At 40.2% G+C, this 19506-nt stretch overlaps 1 non-coding gene and 1 pseudogene across 1 annotated transcript; both read left to right on the plus strand.

The window, feature by feature from the left end:
• Positions 1–13257: 13257 nt before the first annotated feature.
• Positions 13258–17967, plus strand: LOC111099015 (annotated as a pseudogene).
• LOC119869905 lies at positions 17420–17553 on the plus strand. Its single transcript, XR_005354890.1, has one exon. It is a non-coding gene; the product is annotated as a small nucleolar RNA SNORA70 (small nucleolar RNA).
• Positions 17968–19506: the final 1539 nt, after the last annotated feature.

Below are 19506 nucleotides of genomic sequence, written 5' to 3' on the forward strand. Positions count from 1 at the left end.
CCTCTCAATGCGTATGACATCTTTCATTGGCCCGTTTGTTTGTGTTTGGCTTTTTTCACCTTCCAGATCATGGGCTGGACAAATTCAGCCTGTGAGCCAAATCCAGTCAACCACTTGTTTTTGTACAGCCTGAGTGCTAAGAATGGGTTTTATGTTTTTAAACGGATGAAAAATAGCCCAATAAAAATAATACTTTTTGACACTTAAATATCATAGGTCATTCACATTCCAGTCCATAAAGTTTTGGCAACACAATCATTCTCATCCAAGTACTATTTACTGCTGCCTTCACACTACAGACACAGGGCTGAGTAGTAGCTACAGACATTGTATGGCCACAAAGTCTAGAATATTAACATCTGGCCCTTTACAGAAAACATCTGCCAGCCTCTGACCTAGAATACAGCTGGCTCACATCTACCTTTTTTGCTTTTGTATCACTTTTCATACTTCTGTGCCTAGTACAGCATGAGTGCTCAATAAATGCAAGCTGCATGAAGACTGTGTCTTCAGAGCATTGGAGATGTTGTTATTATTCTCCACACAGCACCAATACTACAGAATAAAATAAATAATGTCCTTTTTATTGACTCTGAAATATCATTGATACAAAAATCCTCAACAAAATAGTAGCAAGCCAAACTCAACAATACATTAAAAAGATCATACACCATGTTCAAGTAGGATTTATTCCAGGGAGGGCAGGATGGTTCAATATCTGCTAAAGGCCACCCTAACAAAATGAATGATCAGCTCCATAGATGCAGAAAAATCACTTGAAAAATTCAACATAAATTTGTGTTAAAAAAAAATCTCAAAAAAATAGGTTGGGAAAGAACACACCTCAATAATAAAGCCTATAAATGGCAAGCCCATAGCCAGCATCATAATCAATAGTGAAAAGAAAACTTTTACTCTAAGATCAACAACAAGAAAAGTCCTGTCCAGAGTGATTAGGAAAACAAGAAGAAGGAGGAGGAAGAGAAAGAAAAATAGAGAAGAATGAAGGAAAGAAAAAGAAGAAATCCAAATTGGAAGGAAAGAAATAAAACTGTCGCTATTTGCAGATGACATGATACTATATATAAAAAACCTTATATACTCCATTGAAAACTGTTGGAACTAACCAATGAATCTAGTAAAGTCACGGGATACAAAACAATATACAAAAATCTGTTGCATTTCTATACACTGATAACAAACTATCAGAAAGAGAAATTAAGAAAACAATCCCATTTACAATTGCATCAAAACAAATCAAATACTTAGAAATAAACTTACTCAAGAAGGTGAAAGTTCTATGTATTAAAACTATAAGGTGATAATGGAAGAAACTGAAAAAGGTGTGAATAAATGGAAAAATATCTAATGCACATGGACTGGGAAAATTACTACCGTTAAAATGTTCATACTACCCAAAGCCGTAAACAGGTTCAGTGCAAGTGCTATTAAAATTACAATGGCATTCTTGAAATAAATAGAACAAAACAATCATATAATTTGTATGGACCTGGGTAGCCTGGGTGGCTTAGCTGTTTAGCACCACTTTTAGCCCAGGGCATGATCCTGGAGACCCGGGATTGAGTCCCACATCAGACTCCCTGCAAGGAGCCTGTTTCTCCTTCTGTCTGTGTCTCTGCCTTTCTTTCTCTCTGTGTCTCTCATGAAAAAATAGATAAAATCTTAAAGAAAAATTTGTATAGAACTGTAAAAGATCCTGAATAACCAAAACTATCTTGAGAAAGAGAACAAAGCTGGAGGCATCATGCTCCCTTTCAAATTACATTACAAAACTAGAGCAATTAAAACAATATGGCATTGGCATAAAGCAGACACACAGACTGATGCAACAGAAATAAGCCCATGCATATACAGTGAATTAACTTACAACAAAGGAGCCAAATACACAATGGGGAGAGGACAGTCACTTCAATAAATGGTATTGAGAAACTGGCAGCAACATGCAAAAGAATGAAACTGGACCACTATCTTATACATTACATAAAAACTAACTCAAAATGGATTAAAGAGTTGAACAGAGAGGGCGAGGCAAGATGGCAGAAGAGTAGGGTCCCCAAATCACCTCTCCCCACCAACTTACCTAGATAACTTTCAAATCATCCTGAAAACCTACAAGTTCAGCCTGAGATTCAAAGAGAGAACAGCTGGAATGCTACAGAGAGGAGTTCGCACTTCTAACAAGGTAGGAAGACAAAAATAAATAAATAAAAAAGAATCCAGTGGAGGAGGGACCCCCACGAGGAGCCGGGCTAAGGCCTAGTGGCCAGAGCCTCCGGAACAGGAAAGCCCAGTCCCGAAGAAACAGGAATTGTAAAAGTCTTCCCGGTTAGAAGGGCGCTTGAAGGGAGCTCGGGCAGGATCCCAGGAGGGGCAGTGGAGCCCCCAGGTTCCCAGAGGCACTAACAAAGGAGGTGCACCCGGGGGAGAGCGCATCACACACCGTGGGCCCAGCACTGTAAAGGGCTGCGGCGCACCCAGTGGGGCCTCAGGAGCAGCTCAGGTGGCGGCTCTGTGCAGAGGGGGCTGCATAGCCCCCAGAGCACGATTCCAGCAGCGCAGGCCCCAGATCCCAGGGTGCCGGGGGATACAGCTCAGGATCCTGCGCTGCCCCCAGGAAAGGTAGAGCCTGGAAGGGCACAGGACAGCGAGGACGCTCCTGCCGCCGGGCACCCTCAAGCTGTGCAGATCAGCACCCCCCACCTCCGGAGCATCCAGGCCAGTGTGGACTGGGAGACTGCGGTATTTACTGCAGGAGCTGACTCCAGGGCTGGAGAACTGGCCTCCGCCATTGTGGTTGTACCTCCTGGTGTTACCCTGTGCCTGGGAGGATCGGGCTGCCAGGGAACAGGGGCCTCACAGGATAAACAGCTCCCACTGAGCCATGCACCTGGCAGGGGTGGGGCAGCTCCCCCAGGTACACACACCTGAGAGTCTGCACAGCAGGCCTCTCCCCCAGAAGAGCAGCTGGAAGGACAGCGGAAGAGCAAGTTCTACACTAAGCAGTGCTGGAAAGTTCCAGGGAGAGTCGAGGGATTTACAGTATATAGAACTAAAGGATACCCCTTCTTGTCTTTTGTTGTTCTTGTTGTTGTTTTTTGTGCTTTGTTTTTGTTTGTTTGCTTTTTCCCTTTTTTCTCTTTTTTTCCTTCCTTTTTTCCAATACAACTACTTTTTAGCCACTCTTCACTGAGCAAAATGACTAGAAAGAAGAACTCACCACAAAAGAAAGAATCAGAAATAGTACTCTCTCCCACAGAGTTACAAAATTCGGATTACAATTCGATGTCAGAAAGTGAATTCAGAAGCACAAATATAAAGCTACTGGTGGCTCTGGAAAAAAGCATAAAGGATTCAAGAGACTTCATGACTGCAGAATTTAGATCTAATCAGGCCGAAATTAGAAATCAATTAAATGAGATGCAATCCAAACTGGAAGTCCTAACGATGAGGGTTAATGAGGTAGAAGAATGAGTCAGTGACATAGAAGACAAGCTGATGGCAAGGAAGGAAGCTGAGGGAAAATAGAGAAAAACAATTAAAAGACCATGAGGAAAGGTTAAGGGAAATAAATGACAGCCTCAGAAGGAAAAAAATCTATGTTTCATTGGGGTTCCAGAGGGTGCCAAAAGGGACAGAGGACCAGAAAGTGTATTTGAACAAATGATAGCTGAGAACTCCCTAACTTGGGGAGGGAAAAAACACAAAACATATGATCCTCTCAATAGACGCAGAGAAAGCATTTGACAAAATACAGCACCCATTCCTGATCAAAAGTGTAGGGATAAAGGGAACATTCCTCAGCATCTTAAAAGCCATCTATGAAAAGCCCACAGCAAATATCATTCTCAATGGGGAAGCACTGGGAGCCTTTCCCCTAAGATCAGGAACATGACAGGAATGTCCCCTCTCACCACTGCTATTCAACACAGTACTAGAAGTCCTAGCCTCAGCAATCAAACAACAAAAAGAAATAAAAGGCATTCAAATTGGCAAAGAAGTCAAACTCTCTCTCTTCACAGATGACATGATACTGTCCATAGAAAACCCAAAATACTCCACCCCTAGATTGCTAGAACTCATACAGCAATTTGGCAACATGGCAAGATACAAAACCAATGCCCAGAAATCAGTGGCATTTCTATACAATAACCATGAGATTGAAGAAAGAGAAATTAAGGAGTCAACTCTATTTATAGTTGCACCCAAAAGCATTAGAGACCTAGGAATAAATTTAACCAATGAGGTAAAGGATCTATACCCTAAAAACTACAGAACGCTTCTAAAGCAATTGCGGAAGACACAAAGAGATGGAAAAATATTCCATGCTCATGGATTGGAAGAATTAATATTGTGAAAATGTCAATGCTACCCAGGGCAATTTACACATTTAATGCAATCCCTATCAAAATACCGTGGACTTTCTTCAGAGAGTTGGAACAAATCATCTTAAGATTTGTATGGAGTCAGAAAAGACCCCGAATAGCCAGGGGAATGTTGAAAAAGAAAACCAGAGCTAGGGGCATTACAATGACAGATTTCAGGTTGTACTACAAAGCTGTGATCATCACGACACTGCGGTACTGGCACAAAAACAGATGCATAGATCAATGGAACAGAATAGAATGCAGAAGTGGACCCTCAACTCTATGGTCAACTAATATTCGAAAAAGCAGGAAAGACTATCCCCTGGAAAAAAAGACAGTCTCTTCAATAAATGGTGCTGGGAAAATTGGACAGCCACGTGCAGAAGAATGAAACTAGACCATTCTCTTACACCAGACACAAAGATAAACTCAAAATGGATGAAAGATCTAAATGGGAGACAAGAATCCATCCAAATCCTAGATAAGAACACAGGCAACACCCTTTTTGAACTTGGCCACAGCAACTTCTTGCAACATGCATCTATGAAGGCAAGGGAAACAAAAGCAAAAATGAACTCTTGGGACTTCATCAAGATAAAAAGTTTCTGCACAGCAAAAGAAACAGTCAACAAAAGTAAAAGACAACCTACAGAATGGGAGAAGATATTTGCAAATGACCTATCAGATAAAGGGCTAATATCCAAGATCTATAAAAAACTTATTGAACTCAACAGCAAAGAAACAAACAATCCTTCATGAAATGGGCCAAAGACATGAACAGAAATTTCACCAAAGAAGACATAGACATGGCCAACAAGCATATGAGAAAATGCTCCGCATCACTGGCCATCAGGGAAATACAAATCAAAACCACAATGAGATACCACCTCACTCCAGTGAGAATGGGAAAATTAACAAGAGAGAAAACAACAAATAATGGACAGGATGTGGAGAAAGGGGAAGCCTCTTGCATTGTTGGTGGGAATGTGAACTGGTGCAGCCACTCTGGAAAACTGTGTGGAGGTTCCTCAAAGAGTTAAAAATAGATCTGCCCTACGACCCAGCAATTGCACTGCTGGGGATTTACCCCAAAGATATAGATGCAGTGGAAAACTGAGACACCTGCGCCCTAATGTTTCTAGCAGCAATGTCCACAATAGCCAAACTGTGGAAGGAGCCTCGGTGTCCATCGCAAGATGAATGGATAAAGAAGATGTGGTCTATGTATACAATGGAATATTCCTCAGCCATTAGAAACGACAAATACCCACCATTTGCTTTGATGTGGATGGAACTGGAGGGTATTATGCTGAGTAAAGTAAGTCAATCGGAGAAGGACAAACATTATATGGTCTCATTCATTTGGGGAATATAAAAAATAGTGAAAGGGATTAAAGGGAAAGGAGAGAAAATGAGTGGGAAATATCAGAGAGGGTGATGGAACATGAGAGACATCTAACTCTGGGAAACAAACAAGGGGTAGTGGAAGGGAAGTTGGGCGTGGGGAGTGGGGTGACTGGGTGATGGGCACTGAGTGTGGCACTTGACGGGATGAGCACTGGATGATATGCTATATGTTGGCAAATTGAACTCCAATAAAAAATAATTTTAAAAAAGACTTGAACAGAGAACTTGAAACTTTAAACTCCTAAAAGAAAACAGATGGTAAGCTCCAATATGGGTCTTGGAGGTGATTTTTGAATCTGACACCAACAGCAAATCAACAAAATCAAGAACAAAAAAGTGGGATGACACAAAACTAAAAAGCTTCCATACAATAAAGGAAACCATCAACAAAATGAAAAACCAATCCACTAAATGGGAAATAATATATGTAAATCATATATCTGACAAGGGGTTAATATCCAAAATATTTAAAGAACTCATACAAGTTGATAACAAAAAGAATCCAATTTAAAAACAGAAAAAAAAAAAAAAACTGACAGAAGATCCAAATAGATCTCTTTCCAAAGAATATATATAGATGGCCAACCAGTACATGGAAAGATCTCAACCACACTCCCCATGAAGGAAATGCAAATCAAAACCACAATCACCTCACATCTGTTAGAATGGCAATTGTCAAAAAGACAGGAAATAACAAATGTTGGCCTGGATGTGAAGAAAGGGAACTCCTGTGAACTGTAAATGAGAATGTAAATTGATGTAGCTACTATGGTACAAAGTATGGAGTGTCCTCAAAAAATTAAAAATAAAACTACCATATGAGGAATTCCAGCAATTCCACTTCTGGGTATTTATCTAAGGAAAGCAAGCATGTTAATCCAAAAAGATACCTGCACCCTCATGTTCATGCAGCATTATTTACAATAGCCAAGACCCGAACAAACCTAAGTGTCCATCAGTGGGTGAATGGATACATAAATTGTGGTATACATATACCTTTACATACACACATAAATAAGAATGAGATCTTGCCATTTGCAACAATATGAATAGATCTCAAAGGCATTATGCTAAGTGCAATAGTCAAACAAGAGAAATATTGCAAACCCTCAAATGTGGAATGTAAATATATATATTATACATATATTTCATATAAATATAATATAAACATAGAAGATATAAATGCTTTGTTGCCTCAAGAGGTAGCTGTGTCTAGTTATGATGGAAGACTCCAATTTTTTTTTACTTGGTAAATTAGACATATTTCATTTTGTAAATTTAAGGTGTCCAGTATGCTACTTTGTTCTATTTACGTATTGTGTTGTGGTCACCATTGGGTCGATATTTATCACATCACATCATTGTAGTCCAATATTATTGTCAATATTCATTACTCTGTGCATTAGATCTCCATGGCTTATTTACCACTCATTACAAGTTTATACCCTTAACACCATCCGTCTTGTCCCCTCATGCTCCAACAGCTGGTGATATCACTGTTTCTCTCTATATATATATTGTTATAGGCTTAACTTTAGATTCCAAATAAGTGATATCAAGCAGTACTTGTCTTTCTCTGTTTGACTTAACCTTCTAGGCACAATGTGCTCAGAGTCCATCCACATTGCCACAAATGGCAAGATATACTTCTTTTTCATGGCCAAATAATACTCTGTTGTAAAAAAAAATAATAATACTCTGTTGTGTATACGGACCATATTTTTTTTATCCACTTATCCATTGATGGGCTTTTGGGTTGTTTCCATATCTTGGCTGTTGTGTATATTGCTGAGATAAACATGGGTCTGCATATATCTTGTCAAAATCCCATTTTTGAGAACTCCACTTTTAAACGACCTATTCAGCTGTCCAAGTTTGTGTTCATGTTCAGTAAGAACTAACACACCTTACTCAGGTGTCCTGATGACTTTTATCTGTGAAAGCCTCACCCTATCTTGAGCCCAGAATTTCTTCCTATGAGAAAGACGTTTCTTTTAGATTCTCTGCTATACCTGTGAATTCTCTGCTCCTAAGGAATGAAGCATTTTTTTTTTTTTAAATAATGCACATACCTCAGTTGAAGTCATGGCTCCTTGAACAGCTATGATTGGCAGGCCAACCAGGCCAAGTGATAGCAAATTGCTAATAGTTGAAAGAAACTTCCAAATTTTAAGAATCTTAAAATGTCAAAAAAGTGAATATATCAAAACGCTAATATATTGGTTTTGAACACTTATTACACACCAGGCACTTTTTCAAGTCTGTTATAGTTATTAATTTATTTAAACATAATAATATACAGCCCTGTATAGCAAACTATATCCTTATCTCTATCTTATAAATGAGGAATAAGGAATATCCAAATAACCAGGCCATCAATCTAGTTCATTTTTTGCAGCGCTGTCCCTCTTGTGCCAACACAGCATGATATTGTTGAGAAAAGAATTAGATCTCAGAATAGTACAATAAATAAATAAATAAATAAATAAATAAATAAATAAATAAATACTATCTTTTAATATAATCCCCTACTAGGGTTGCCAGAGTAGGTACAAAACACCCAATTGAATTTGACCTCAAAAAAGCAATGAAAAATTTTTAGTACAAGTCCCAAATACAGCACGGACATGCTCAATATTTAAAAAATAATAATTGTTTATGGAAATTCAAACTTAGTAGAATCTGGCAAAACTATCTCATGCTAGAGCAAAGTGCTCCTTCACACTTCCTTGTAATACCCCACTTCCCTTCCAGGATACAGGGAACAGCCCACATATTTTAAGCATATTTAACACATGGTATATTTTTACAGGAGTATATACAGAACCTTCCATGTGCCAGATGCTTTACATATGTTACTGGTGGTCCACAGAGCAGCCTGGCAGAGCTGGTATTGCTAGCCACTTTCTATAGATGAGCCCATTGACAGGGCAAGAAGTTAAGTAAAACCTTCCAGGTTATGAGAAAGTGAGAGGTGAAAAATAATACACACATCTGTCTGGCCTCAGGGCCAAGCTCTTTGCAGCTAAAACCACAGTTTTGTGTTATGTTTTCCATATTGACTGTTTGGAACTACTTTTTCCAAGTGGGCATTATTCCTTGTGCTACAATCCATCTCAAACAGTGGGGACTGTTGCCAAAATAGGGGAGTCAGTGCCTTGCTTGTGTCCTCTCCATGCACTGTCTACGGTGCCTGGGACCACATGGCCAGCTTGGTGCCAATTCATCCCCCACTTGTCACCCCACAAAGACTGAACATGAAATCCATGCTCATTTTGCTTTCTAATGGAAATCTGGGTGTGTGAATCAATAGGTGTGTGTTTTCCACATTGAATAGGGATAAAGCCATTAAGCAAAAACATTCATTTATAGATGATAGGAAATGAATAGGAAGTGTTTGCTTTCAAGTTGTTGACCTACAACCAGACAGGGTAGAGAGTAACTCAATGTGGTTCAAGCTAAATGTTTATTATCCTCAAGACAATTTGGCATTTCATAGTTATTTTATTTGCCTAGTATTTATTGTTTTGGGGTTTAAGATTAAAATCAATGGGCTTTACTTTATTTTAGCTGAGAGTTTTCATGAAGTAATTCAACCATGTTTTTCCAATGATATTTTTTAAGAGTTTATTTATTTATTCACAAGAGACACAGAGAGAGGCAGAGACACAGGAAGAAAAAAAGCAGGCTCCCTATAGGGAGCCTGGTATGGGACTCGATTCCAGTACCCTGGGATCATATCCTGAGCCGAAGGTAGACACTCAACCACTGAGCCACCCAGGCATCCCTTCCTTTAAATTAAATGTAAAGACATTCCTTTTTTAAGAAAGATTATTACACTTTTAATTCTCACATTTGTCCTTGGGCTTTACTTTTATGTAAAGTGGCCACACCTTCCTACTTTCAGTACCATTCTGGAAGAGTTCTTAGGTCCTTTAAGAGTGGTGGTCCTCACGTAGGAATGGAGAACCAGCCCAGCTTCCATGGCATCAGCTGTCATTGACAATGGGTGGTGTTTTTGGTGGATTAAAGTAGTGGCAAGAGGGAAGGAAGAAAGCAACTAGTATAAAATGGCATGAAAAAGTAAAGGAAGAAGAAAGGTGGAAAGGGAAGGAAAAGGTAGGAACTCCATAGAGGAGTGAATGTTGGGAAAACCACATTCAGATGAGTCCAGTCACCTTTCTTTGTTTGGCTTCCATGGATTCATTCTCTTCAGTGCTGAATGAGACATCTTCCTAAAACATAGCTCCGATCAGATTGAAAACTTTTGCGACTTTTCATTGACTGAGTTCTGAAGGCCACGCTCCTGTGAATGTACATAGTTGTCACCATCCCTGTGCTGATGCTGCTGACCCCTCTTGCACTGTGACCCTCCACGGCCTCTACCCTCAGCCTGCACTAAAGGCTCCAACAAAGAGACACACAGGAAGCTCTCTGACTTTTAGGAAACTGTTGGTGATCTCATTCTTTTGAAAGTCATTAAGGCAAAAATGACTTTATTCAATCTGAGGCCATAAGTTTAAAGTGAATAAATAAATTGTGGTTTTCCATTAAAAAGAATGCACAAAAATTTCTCGATTTTGAAACCCATCTGAGATGAGACCGCATGGAGTGTGGCATCCATAGGATTGAATAACATACCCCTGAATGAACATGATCCTCATGGTATTTATGTTTATGAGTTTCATACATCCCAGTCTTAATAATAGCAGAGTACTAGAAATTCTGACCAGAGTGGTGACACAAGAGAAAAAAATAAAAACTATCCAAATCAGAAAAGAAGTAAAATCATTTCTGTTCACAGATGGCATGATCTTTCATGTATAAAACCACACACATAGATCTGTTAAAACCATTGAACAAGATCCACAAAGTGGCAAGATACAAAAGCAATATGCAAAACCCAATTGTGTTTCTATACACTAAGGATAACCAAGTTAAGAGGAAATTAAGAAAGCAAGTTTATTTATTATATGAAAAAGAATTACATGCTTAGTAATAAATGTAACAAAGGAGGAGGAAGACTTTTATGACTAAAAACCACAAAACATTGCTAAAAGAAATGCACATAAATGGAAGGACACCTTGTGCTCTGGGATCAAAAGATACAATGGTGTTAGGACGTTCATACTACCCAAGGTGGTGGACCTGCAGATGCAAGGGGATCCTCATCAAAATCTCAATGGCATTTTTGCAGAAACAAATCTGAATTAAAGCAACATATGTGTCTCCTTATCAACATATTACATAGTAAGATCTAGTGGTGGAAGAATTTGGAAGTGATGATAAGCATAAACAATAAGTCAGTACACATCTGTGCGCTACAATGTGGTAGGAAATGTCCATAAACACTGATTGGGAAAGACACCTGGGTGGTGTCGAAACCTCCACAGTCATAAGTGGAGGAGATGAGTTTCAGGGAAGGTGAAAATAAGACATGACATTATTGCTGCCCAAGTTCACAGACCTAGTCCTATCCCAGGCCCCTCAGTGGCCCAAGGGAACCAGACTAAGGAATCTGAGAGGAGAGGGTTGAAGATTGCAGGCACTGCAATAGTAAGCCAAGAGCTCTCCTTCACCAGCTAATAATGGGCTATGCCTCTAGGATTCCGATGTAAAGTTTTGAGATAAGCAGGTGCTTTCTCCATATCACCATCATCATTGTTTTTACTGATTCTTCCCATGTGTGATGCACTGCATGTTGAATAAATGAATTCTCAAGGAAGAAATGATAGCATTTATCACATATGAAGTCAAGAGAAGTATAAGCACATTTACTGATTAAGGAGCAGCTTCTCAGGACAGACTTCTACATGCAGCGTCACCCTTGCCTCTTGCATCTCTCAATTTCCTCCCTACTGGTTAGTCACTGTTTTCCACTCTGAAGGGGAGGATGGAAATGTCAGAGTATAATATTTAGCCTCAGTCCCAGAATCTGCCAATTACCCCCACCACCCCTCTCCAAACATAGCACCTGTCATCACACTTGCTGTTCCTGCATGACACAGGAAAATAAAATATTGTCTTAAAGTCACAGAAATAAATGCGACAATAGAACAAAGTTAATAGAGTTTTTAATGAACAAGAATTCATAGATAAACCCAAGGATTTTCAGCATAAATAACCATTATTTATAAGGTTAGTACAGAGATTTTTTGGTACAGTCTATAAGGACATTAGAAATTACGAAGTAAACAGAACTAAAACATAAGCATAAAAATAATCCTAAAGATGCAGCACTGACATGTAAAATGCATAAATATATATGCTTATGCAAGAGAATATGCTATTTTTTGCATAATGTCAAACTTCTAAATCTTTAATAGAATTTTCAGTGTGTTTCTGAAGTTTTGTGTAATATAATGAAGTGATATTTGCCTGTTGGGTCTCCCAATAGACCACTCTGTCTTACTCAAGACTATCCTTAATCCTGGCTAGTTTTCTTTACTGTGAATGGTGTTTAATTTAGGATTATGAGGTACTTTCAGTGGATCCACACTCATTTGTGTCTTTTGGAAAATTAATTAAAAAATGCATGCTCTAATAAAAATATTTGGGAAAAAGCTTTAACTATTTATACAAAGAAAACTGAACTCAATATAGTCTGATTTAAGTAAACAAAAGCTACCTAAATGCAATAATCTAAGCTGATAAAGATCACAAATGTGAACAATGATATATCTATTTAAAGAAGTTCTCACACTGGGAACTAATGAAGAGAGAGCATAGTGACCTCAGAAGAAAGACGGTATGACAATATCAAGACTGCAATGCATGGCCTTCAAACCAGACTTTGCAGGCATGCCATTAAACCCATTCTCATATGCAAATACAGAGCACAGAGGACTGATGGATGCTAGACATATATTTGACTGTAACCAACATAGAGATTATAGTGACTGATATCACTCCAGGAGGACATTTAGACAGAAAAAGAGCACAGATTACCTTAGGCAGTATCACTATCTAAGGGATATTCACACAAAGACAAACCAGCACGAGAAAACACACAAGATAATCAGAAACATGAGAAGAAATGCAGAATAGCTGGTAGCATGGGCTAAGTGTTCCAGGAAGGACAGTAAGCAAGTCCTTTGGATTGGGTCAACAGAAGGGCACCCTTGAATGATGTCTCAGTAGAAATGCTGGTGTGAAGAAGACCAAGGCCAAGGGCATGAAGCCAAAAGATGAATGATTTATAAAGAAGAGGTGCTCACTGTCATCTTGTCCATCAAGAAGCTTTCTCATAAAGAAAGGGAACCAGGAAAGAGAGGTAGCTGACATAGGGCAGGAGTGGTGAGGTACACTCAGGCATGTTTCTTAAGTGAGGGAAAGGATGCAGGGAAAGTGAGAGAAAGGAAACAAATAGACCTGAGAGGAGATCGGAGAGGAGAGGAGATGGTGCAGAAGAAGGCCTGAGCCGGAGAGAATCGGTCTTCCTCAGAAGATGGGGAGAAAGCGGGAGATGGGGCACAGTGTTAACCAGCCTCGTGGGTGAGGGTGCACCGGGCCTCACGCCATGATGCAGGACCAAAGAGCAGTGGCCATTCACATCCATTATAAAACAAATAAAAGATGAAATAGTATTTAGAGCACAGCAGAATGTAGTGAGAGGATCTGTTTAGTGTGACAGTCCCCCTGTGCCCCTTGGAGACTTCAGAAAATGTCCTATCTCCACCTGCCCTGTTCATTACCTTTATTATGATACCCGATGTCCATGTGGGAAGTCACAAATGCATTTTTTCAGATTGATGGGTTTCAGGCATTATCAAGAATAGAGATCAGTGATCTTTAGAAAGTACTACAAGTAATAATTTCTGGCAACTTGTCTCAGGGGCCTGGAATGTCACCATCATCATCATCATTATCTTCAACTTCATCATCATCATTGTCTTCATTATTGTATCATCACCATCATCACTGTCATAATTATTGTTGTCACCATCATCATCTTTATTATCTTCATCACCATCATCATCTTCATCATCATCACTGTCATCACCACCATCATCATCATCATCACTATCACCTGATTAGCATTTTTTGAGTCCTTGTTATGCTCCAACAACTATTCCAAGTGCTTTTCCCACGTCAGCCTATTTCATCCTCCCTGGAGCTGCAAGGTGGCAAGCTCTGCAGATCAGGAGGGGACAGTGGTGCGTGGCCAGCCCAGCCTCAGGGAGCTAGCAGCCCCAGTGCAGGAAGTGTGTTCTCAGTTGGAATCTGCACGAGTACCAGCGACCATACTAGGTGCCCTGGCACACACAATCTCACCACATTTAATTATTTTGGGGGATCAGTTTTGTAGGAAGTTAGTATTTATTACAGAAAAGTGTCTTTGGTTAAATCAAAACAAACTTAAAAGGAGTGTATTGATTAATTTTTATATGTATCATTTTTTCCCATGATAACATCGACATGGATAATTTCTCATTCAGAGAAATGCTGTAACAACAGATTCAAGGTGGTAAATTCACAGAAAAAGGAAACTTGATAATTTAAGAACTCACTATTTAAAAAGAAAAATAATTAGGAGCATATATTTTAAGTAAAACGAGACATACATACATAAATAATGACTAATGCTCCAAAAAGATGGGATTTAATAGCATATTTCATTCATGTTAAAAAAAAATTGATTTCCTCAGAAACATGCCTTTAAAAATGTTGTACTGTGTTCACTAGAATTCATTCCTTTATCCTTTCAACAAATAAATCTTATTACTATGCTTCAAGATATAGATGATGAAATAATTTACATAATAAAATTTAATGTATTTAATACTTTTAGTTTCAAAAGGTCACTCTGTTGAGAACTCAGTGTTCTTTTTTTTATGATTTTATTTATTTATTCATGGGAGACACATAGAGACAGAGGCAGAGACACAGGCAGAGGGAGAAGCAGGCTCCATGCAGGGAGCCTGACATGGGACTCAATCCCAGGACACCAGGATCATGCCCTGGGCCAAAGGCAGACATTAAACTGCTGAGCCATCCAGGGATCCCCTAAAGCCCTGTGACTTATAGAAGAAAACAGAGCAATATCTTTGTAATCTTAGGGGAGCCCAATGCGGGACTTAATCCCAGGACCCTGGGATCATGCCCTGAGCTAAAGGGAGACCCTCACCTGCTGAGCCACCCATGTGCCCAAGAGCTCGGTGTTCTAAGGGACTGCCCCCTGGCACAGGCTTATAGGCTGCAGGAGGGAAAGGAGCAAGAGGTCTGCCTGGGTTGCAAGCCCACTATGAAGGCAAAGATTTGAGTTGTGTCTTTCGATGATGTCTGCCTTATTCAGACATAAAACAAACTTAACACAGTTATAAAGCAGGTTCAGGATCCCAAATTCAATGGCATTTCACTAGGCATGTGATTTGGGTTCCTACCCATCACACAAAGCAAAGCACAAGACAAAGTCATGCAACAAACAGGATATACCAAGAGGTAGGAAAGTAGCAAGCCAGACATGAAGTCAGTCCCTGAGCGCACAGTTGAGGTGAGGCCTCAGCATTCCCTGCCTACTGTTTGCTACACTTGGGCTGTGCAGGATGTCTGTGCAGAGGTCTCGGGGCAGAGCTGTGGGGGCAGCTGCCTTGCACATGAGGTCAGATGTGGAAGGTGTCAGGTTTAATCTGATCGGTCGTGAAATGGAATAGAGAGGCCAGGCAAAAGTTGGTTGAAACAAGCTTTTAATGGGACGCACTCTCGGCGAGGTTCTAGGCTCCACGACCCGCAGGGGAGGGAGAGAACAGGCAAGTCTCAGGCCAGGGAAGTCATGCCCAGGCAAACCGCAGGGGGGTCTATAATGAGTTTTCAGTGGTGGGAAGATGGGGGCAGGGCAGCATTCCGATTAGGGCAAGGGTTACAGGTCTTGTAAGCTAAGTTAGGGTGGTGGAAAGGGAGGAGGGCAGGGGGTGGGGATGAATGGGTGACGGGCACTGAGGGGGGCACTTGACGGGATGAGCACTGGGTGTTATTCTGTATGTTGGTAAATTGAACACCAATAAAAAAATAAATTTATTAAAAAAATAAATAAAAATAAATAAAAACTAAAAAAATAAAAAATAAAATAAAAAATAATAATAAGTTAAGGTAGGGCAGCAAGGCAGCGTTGTTGGGAGGTTGCTGGCCTGGGGTCGGCCGTTTTGAGGTCCCGAGTCTCGCCAGCCCAACAGAAGGGACAGCGTCTGGGGAGTCTGAGAGTTTGTTGCAGAACTCTTCCCTTCTAAAGGGGCTTAACCAGCCTTGGGTCTTGCTAGACTCCTCTGGTTCCAGAGAGTAGCAGTCCCCAGTTCCTCCAGGCTCTCTTGGCTTTGCTGGTTATCAGTTCCTGGTACCTCCAGCCTGTTCTGGTTTCTGTGATATCTGGTCTTGGCTGCTTACATCACTGCTTGATCCTGTGACTCCATCTGGCTCTCTACAACCTCAAATAATCCAAAAGCCAATTACATGGATGAGAACTCCTGACCTGGGCACAGCCACTTACTCTTACTGATCTTTTACTTGGGTCCTGGCACAAATAAGAAGACAACAGGGAAGGAAGGAGGTCTGCCTGGGACCCGAAAGCGCTGGGAGGAATCCCAGCACAGAGTTGTACCTCCAGGAATCCCGGAGTCTGCCCTCTCGCTTCGCAGCAGGACACTGTGACCAATATCCCTGTTTCAGAGGTGGAGACTGGGTTCGAAAGAGTTAAGTAAAATTTCTAAAACAACAGCAACAACAGTAAGTAGTACTGATAAGGCCAATAAAAGGAGTCTTTAGTGTGTTGTGAAGTGTTTGTTTTTGCACAGACTGGGATGTATCCCTACCTACAGGCAAAATCATCAATGTAGCTTCTCCCACAGTTTCTAGAAAGAAGCCAGTTCAAGTCCAATTGTGAGATGCATTATTGTTGTGAGGCTGGTACTTGGAAGTCCATAAAGGGGACACATTGTTGTAAATTCCCCCAGAGATCCACTCGAATTGAGGCTGAGTACAATCTCCACTTATCTTTTTTTTATATAATTTTTTAAGATTATTTATTTATTCATAGAGACACAGAGAGAGAGAGAGAGAGAGAGAGGGAGAGACACAGGCAGAGGGAGAAGCAGGCACCATGCAGAGAGCCTGACTTGGGACTCGATCCAGGGTCTCCAGGATCACACCCTAGGCTGCAGGCAGCGCTAAACTGCTGCGCCACCAGGGCTGCCCCCAATCTCTACTTATCTTAATGAACTTGTGCAAAATGGCCATTGCTTCTCATCCAGTGAAGAACTGATAAAATAAATTTCATTAAATCATGTGGTTGCTTTTGCTAAAAACTTACACTTTTTTTTTTAATAGTACTTTTTACAGATCTTGATGACATAGAAATACATTGCTTTTTCTGAACTAACACTACTTCTTCACTTATTTGATGAAGGAAAATCTTAACCATGAGAGTAATGGTAAGAATTATGTCACCGAATATCAACATTAAAGTATAAAACCTGCTCAAATTCATGTAGGCTTTTTTATATCCCAAGCACTACTGGTATTTTCAGTTTTCAAGGAGCAAACTGAACAACTGATAAAAATTAACCATCTGTTTCTCTGCCTCAGTTTTTGAGGAAGAAGCAAGGAGAATCATACTGCCCACTTTAAGGATACTCACACTTTGTTTGTAACCAATGGAGCTCTTTCTCCATGGGGGCCCAGCGAGTAATGCCTACAGACAGTGGCCTCCTTGGTGGTGTCTGCAGTCAGTTGATTGTATGGGTTGCCCTAAGGGACCTTGGAGACAGCCCTTTCGAGTGGACCTTCATGTCTGACCTCATGCCATCCCCAGTGGGCTACAGATAGGTATACAGGGTATCTCTGAAAAGCCTCAGGGCACAGTGGCCAGGGTCCACACTGGCCAAGTCATCATGCCCATCCATATCAAGCTGAAGAACAAGGAGCATGTGACTGAGGCCCTACACAGGGCCAAGGCAAGTTCCCTGGCCCCAGTATGTCAGCTGTGCTTTGGTCCTACCTTTTCTGATGCCATTCCTTCCATTGCTCCCTAGATCTACATCTCCAACAAGTGGGGCATTACTCAGTTAAATACAGATGACTTTGACAACATGGTGGCTGAAAAACGGTTCATCCAGATGGCTACGGGATCCAATACATTCTTAATCATAGCTCCTTGAACAAGTGGTGGGCTCTGCATTCATGAGAACCTCTGTGCTACCCCCTCCTTATTCATGCCCTCCAATAAATCCTACTTCCCATCAAAAAATTATTCATACTTTGGCTTATTGTATTTCTGGTAATTCGTTTGTTTGGTCATTAGTTCAAAACATGCTTATTGACACCCTTCCTTGCTGCCAGCCTGTTCTCAATCCTGAGAGCTCATCAGTGGACAAAACAGACAAAAATCCTACCTTTGTGGATCTTAACTCTAAATTGGGAAGGGAAGGATATAAGAAATAAGTAGATAAATAATTAAAATATAGTGTGTCAGACAGTCAGTCACACTAAAAGTATTATAGCTTTAAAGTTACACAATCAAAAAGGAGTTTACCAGAAGGTGATGAGAAAAATCTTGAAAGTGACCCATGTGGACATTAGAGGGGAGAGTGTTTCCAGTGTGTTCCAGGGACCAAAGCAAGTGGGGTTCCTTTGGTTCCCTGATGATGCAGAGAATGAGTCATTCAAACAGGTGATGGTAAGGATGTTTCTTCTGAAAAATGTATAAAATAAAAAACTTCATCTCAGTTATGCTTCTGTCTTAATTGAATGAGAGTCAAAAACCCTTTGGGTGCTGTTTTAAGAAAACAAAAACCATCCTCGATAGAGACATAGATCATCCTATGGGCCTCCTGAACAGTCTGATAAAGTTCGAGTTTTTCAATTTCATGTTAAAGAATCCAGATGTCTTCATTAAATACTTTATGTGAAGATAAAGTTGTTAAGGTCAAAATACATACACCATTGCTGCTACCCCCATGGATGAATAGTATGAGTATATGATACAGATATGATACCTGTTCTCCTCCAACGGGCCCACAGATTTCTCTTTGCCAAACCCTTCCATATCTGCATTTCTGGACATCAGATATTCTGATTCCACTGTGAATTCCCATGAAACTGTTTGCATCTAACTCACTCATATGCTACAGTGTCTCACAGGAAAAAATACCACTGCTCCCAACAACTTTCTTCCAGGGATCATGTAGGACCTCAATTCAGTGATCCCTAGCTCAACTCATAATTTCTTGTCTAAGTTATTTCAAGAAGATTTTAAGAGAGCACTCATTCTAAGGGTGTTATGTACTCCCCTCTAACATAACAGTATGACAGACATCTTAGGGCTAGAAAGGAACTATTTAATCTAGCTCATCTGTTTGATACATGGACCCTGTTTTGTAAAATTTCTATCACTTAGTTTCAAGTTGTCCATTTTGTAATGGAATCCTCTAATGAGAGATTCGATTAATCTGGAAGTAGTTAAATCTAACAATTCAAGTTGTAAGCCACGGATAATCAAATCTAGCAATGTGCAAAAAGCTATATGCCATGAACAAGTGGATTTTTCCCAGATATGCAAGGCAAGTTCAACATTCAGCAATCACTGTAATGCATTAGATCCACAGACTAAAGAAGAAAAATCATACACATGTATCAATTGAAACAGAAAAAGCACTGATAAACATCTAATGTCCATTCATGATACAAAGAAAAATTCTCTCAGCAAACTAGAAACAGAGAACAG

Source organism: Canis lupus, chromosome 1 (assembly GCF_011100685.1).
Source record: "Canis lupus familiaris isolate Mischka breed German Shepherd chromosome 1, alternate assembly UU_Cfam_GSD_1.0, whole genome shotgun sequence".
In the NCBI taxonomy this organism is placed as follows: domain Eukaryota; kingdom Metazoa; phylum Chordata; class Mammalia; order Carnivora; family Canidae; genus Canis; species Canis lupus.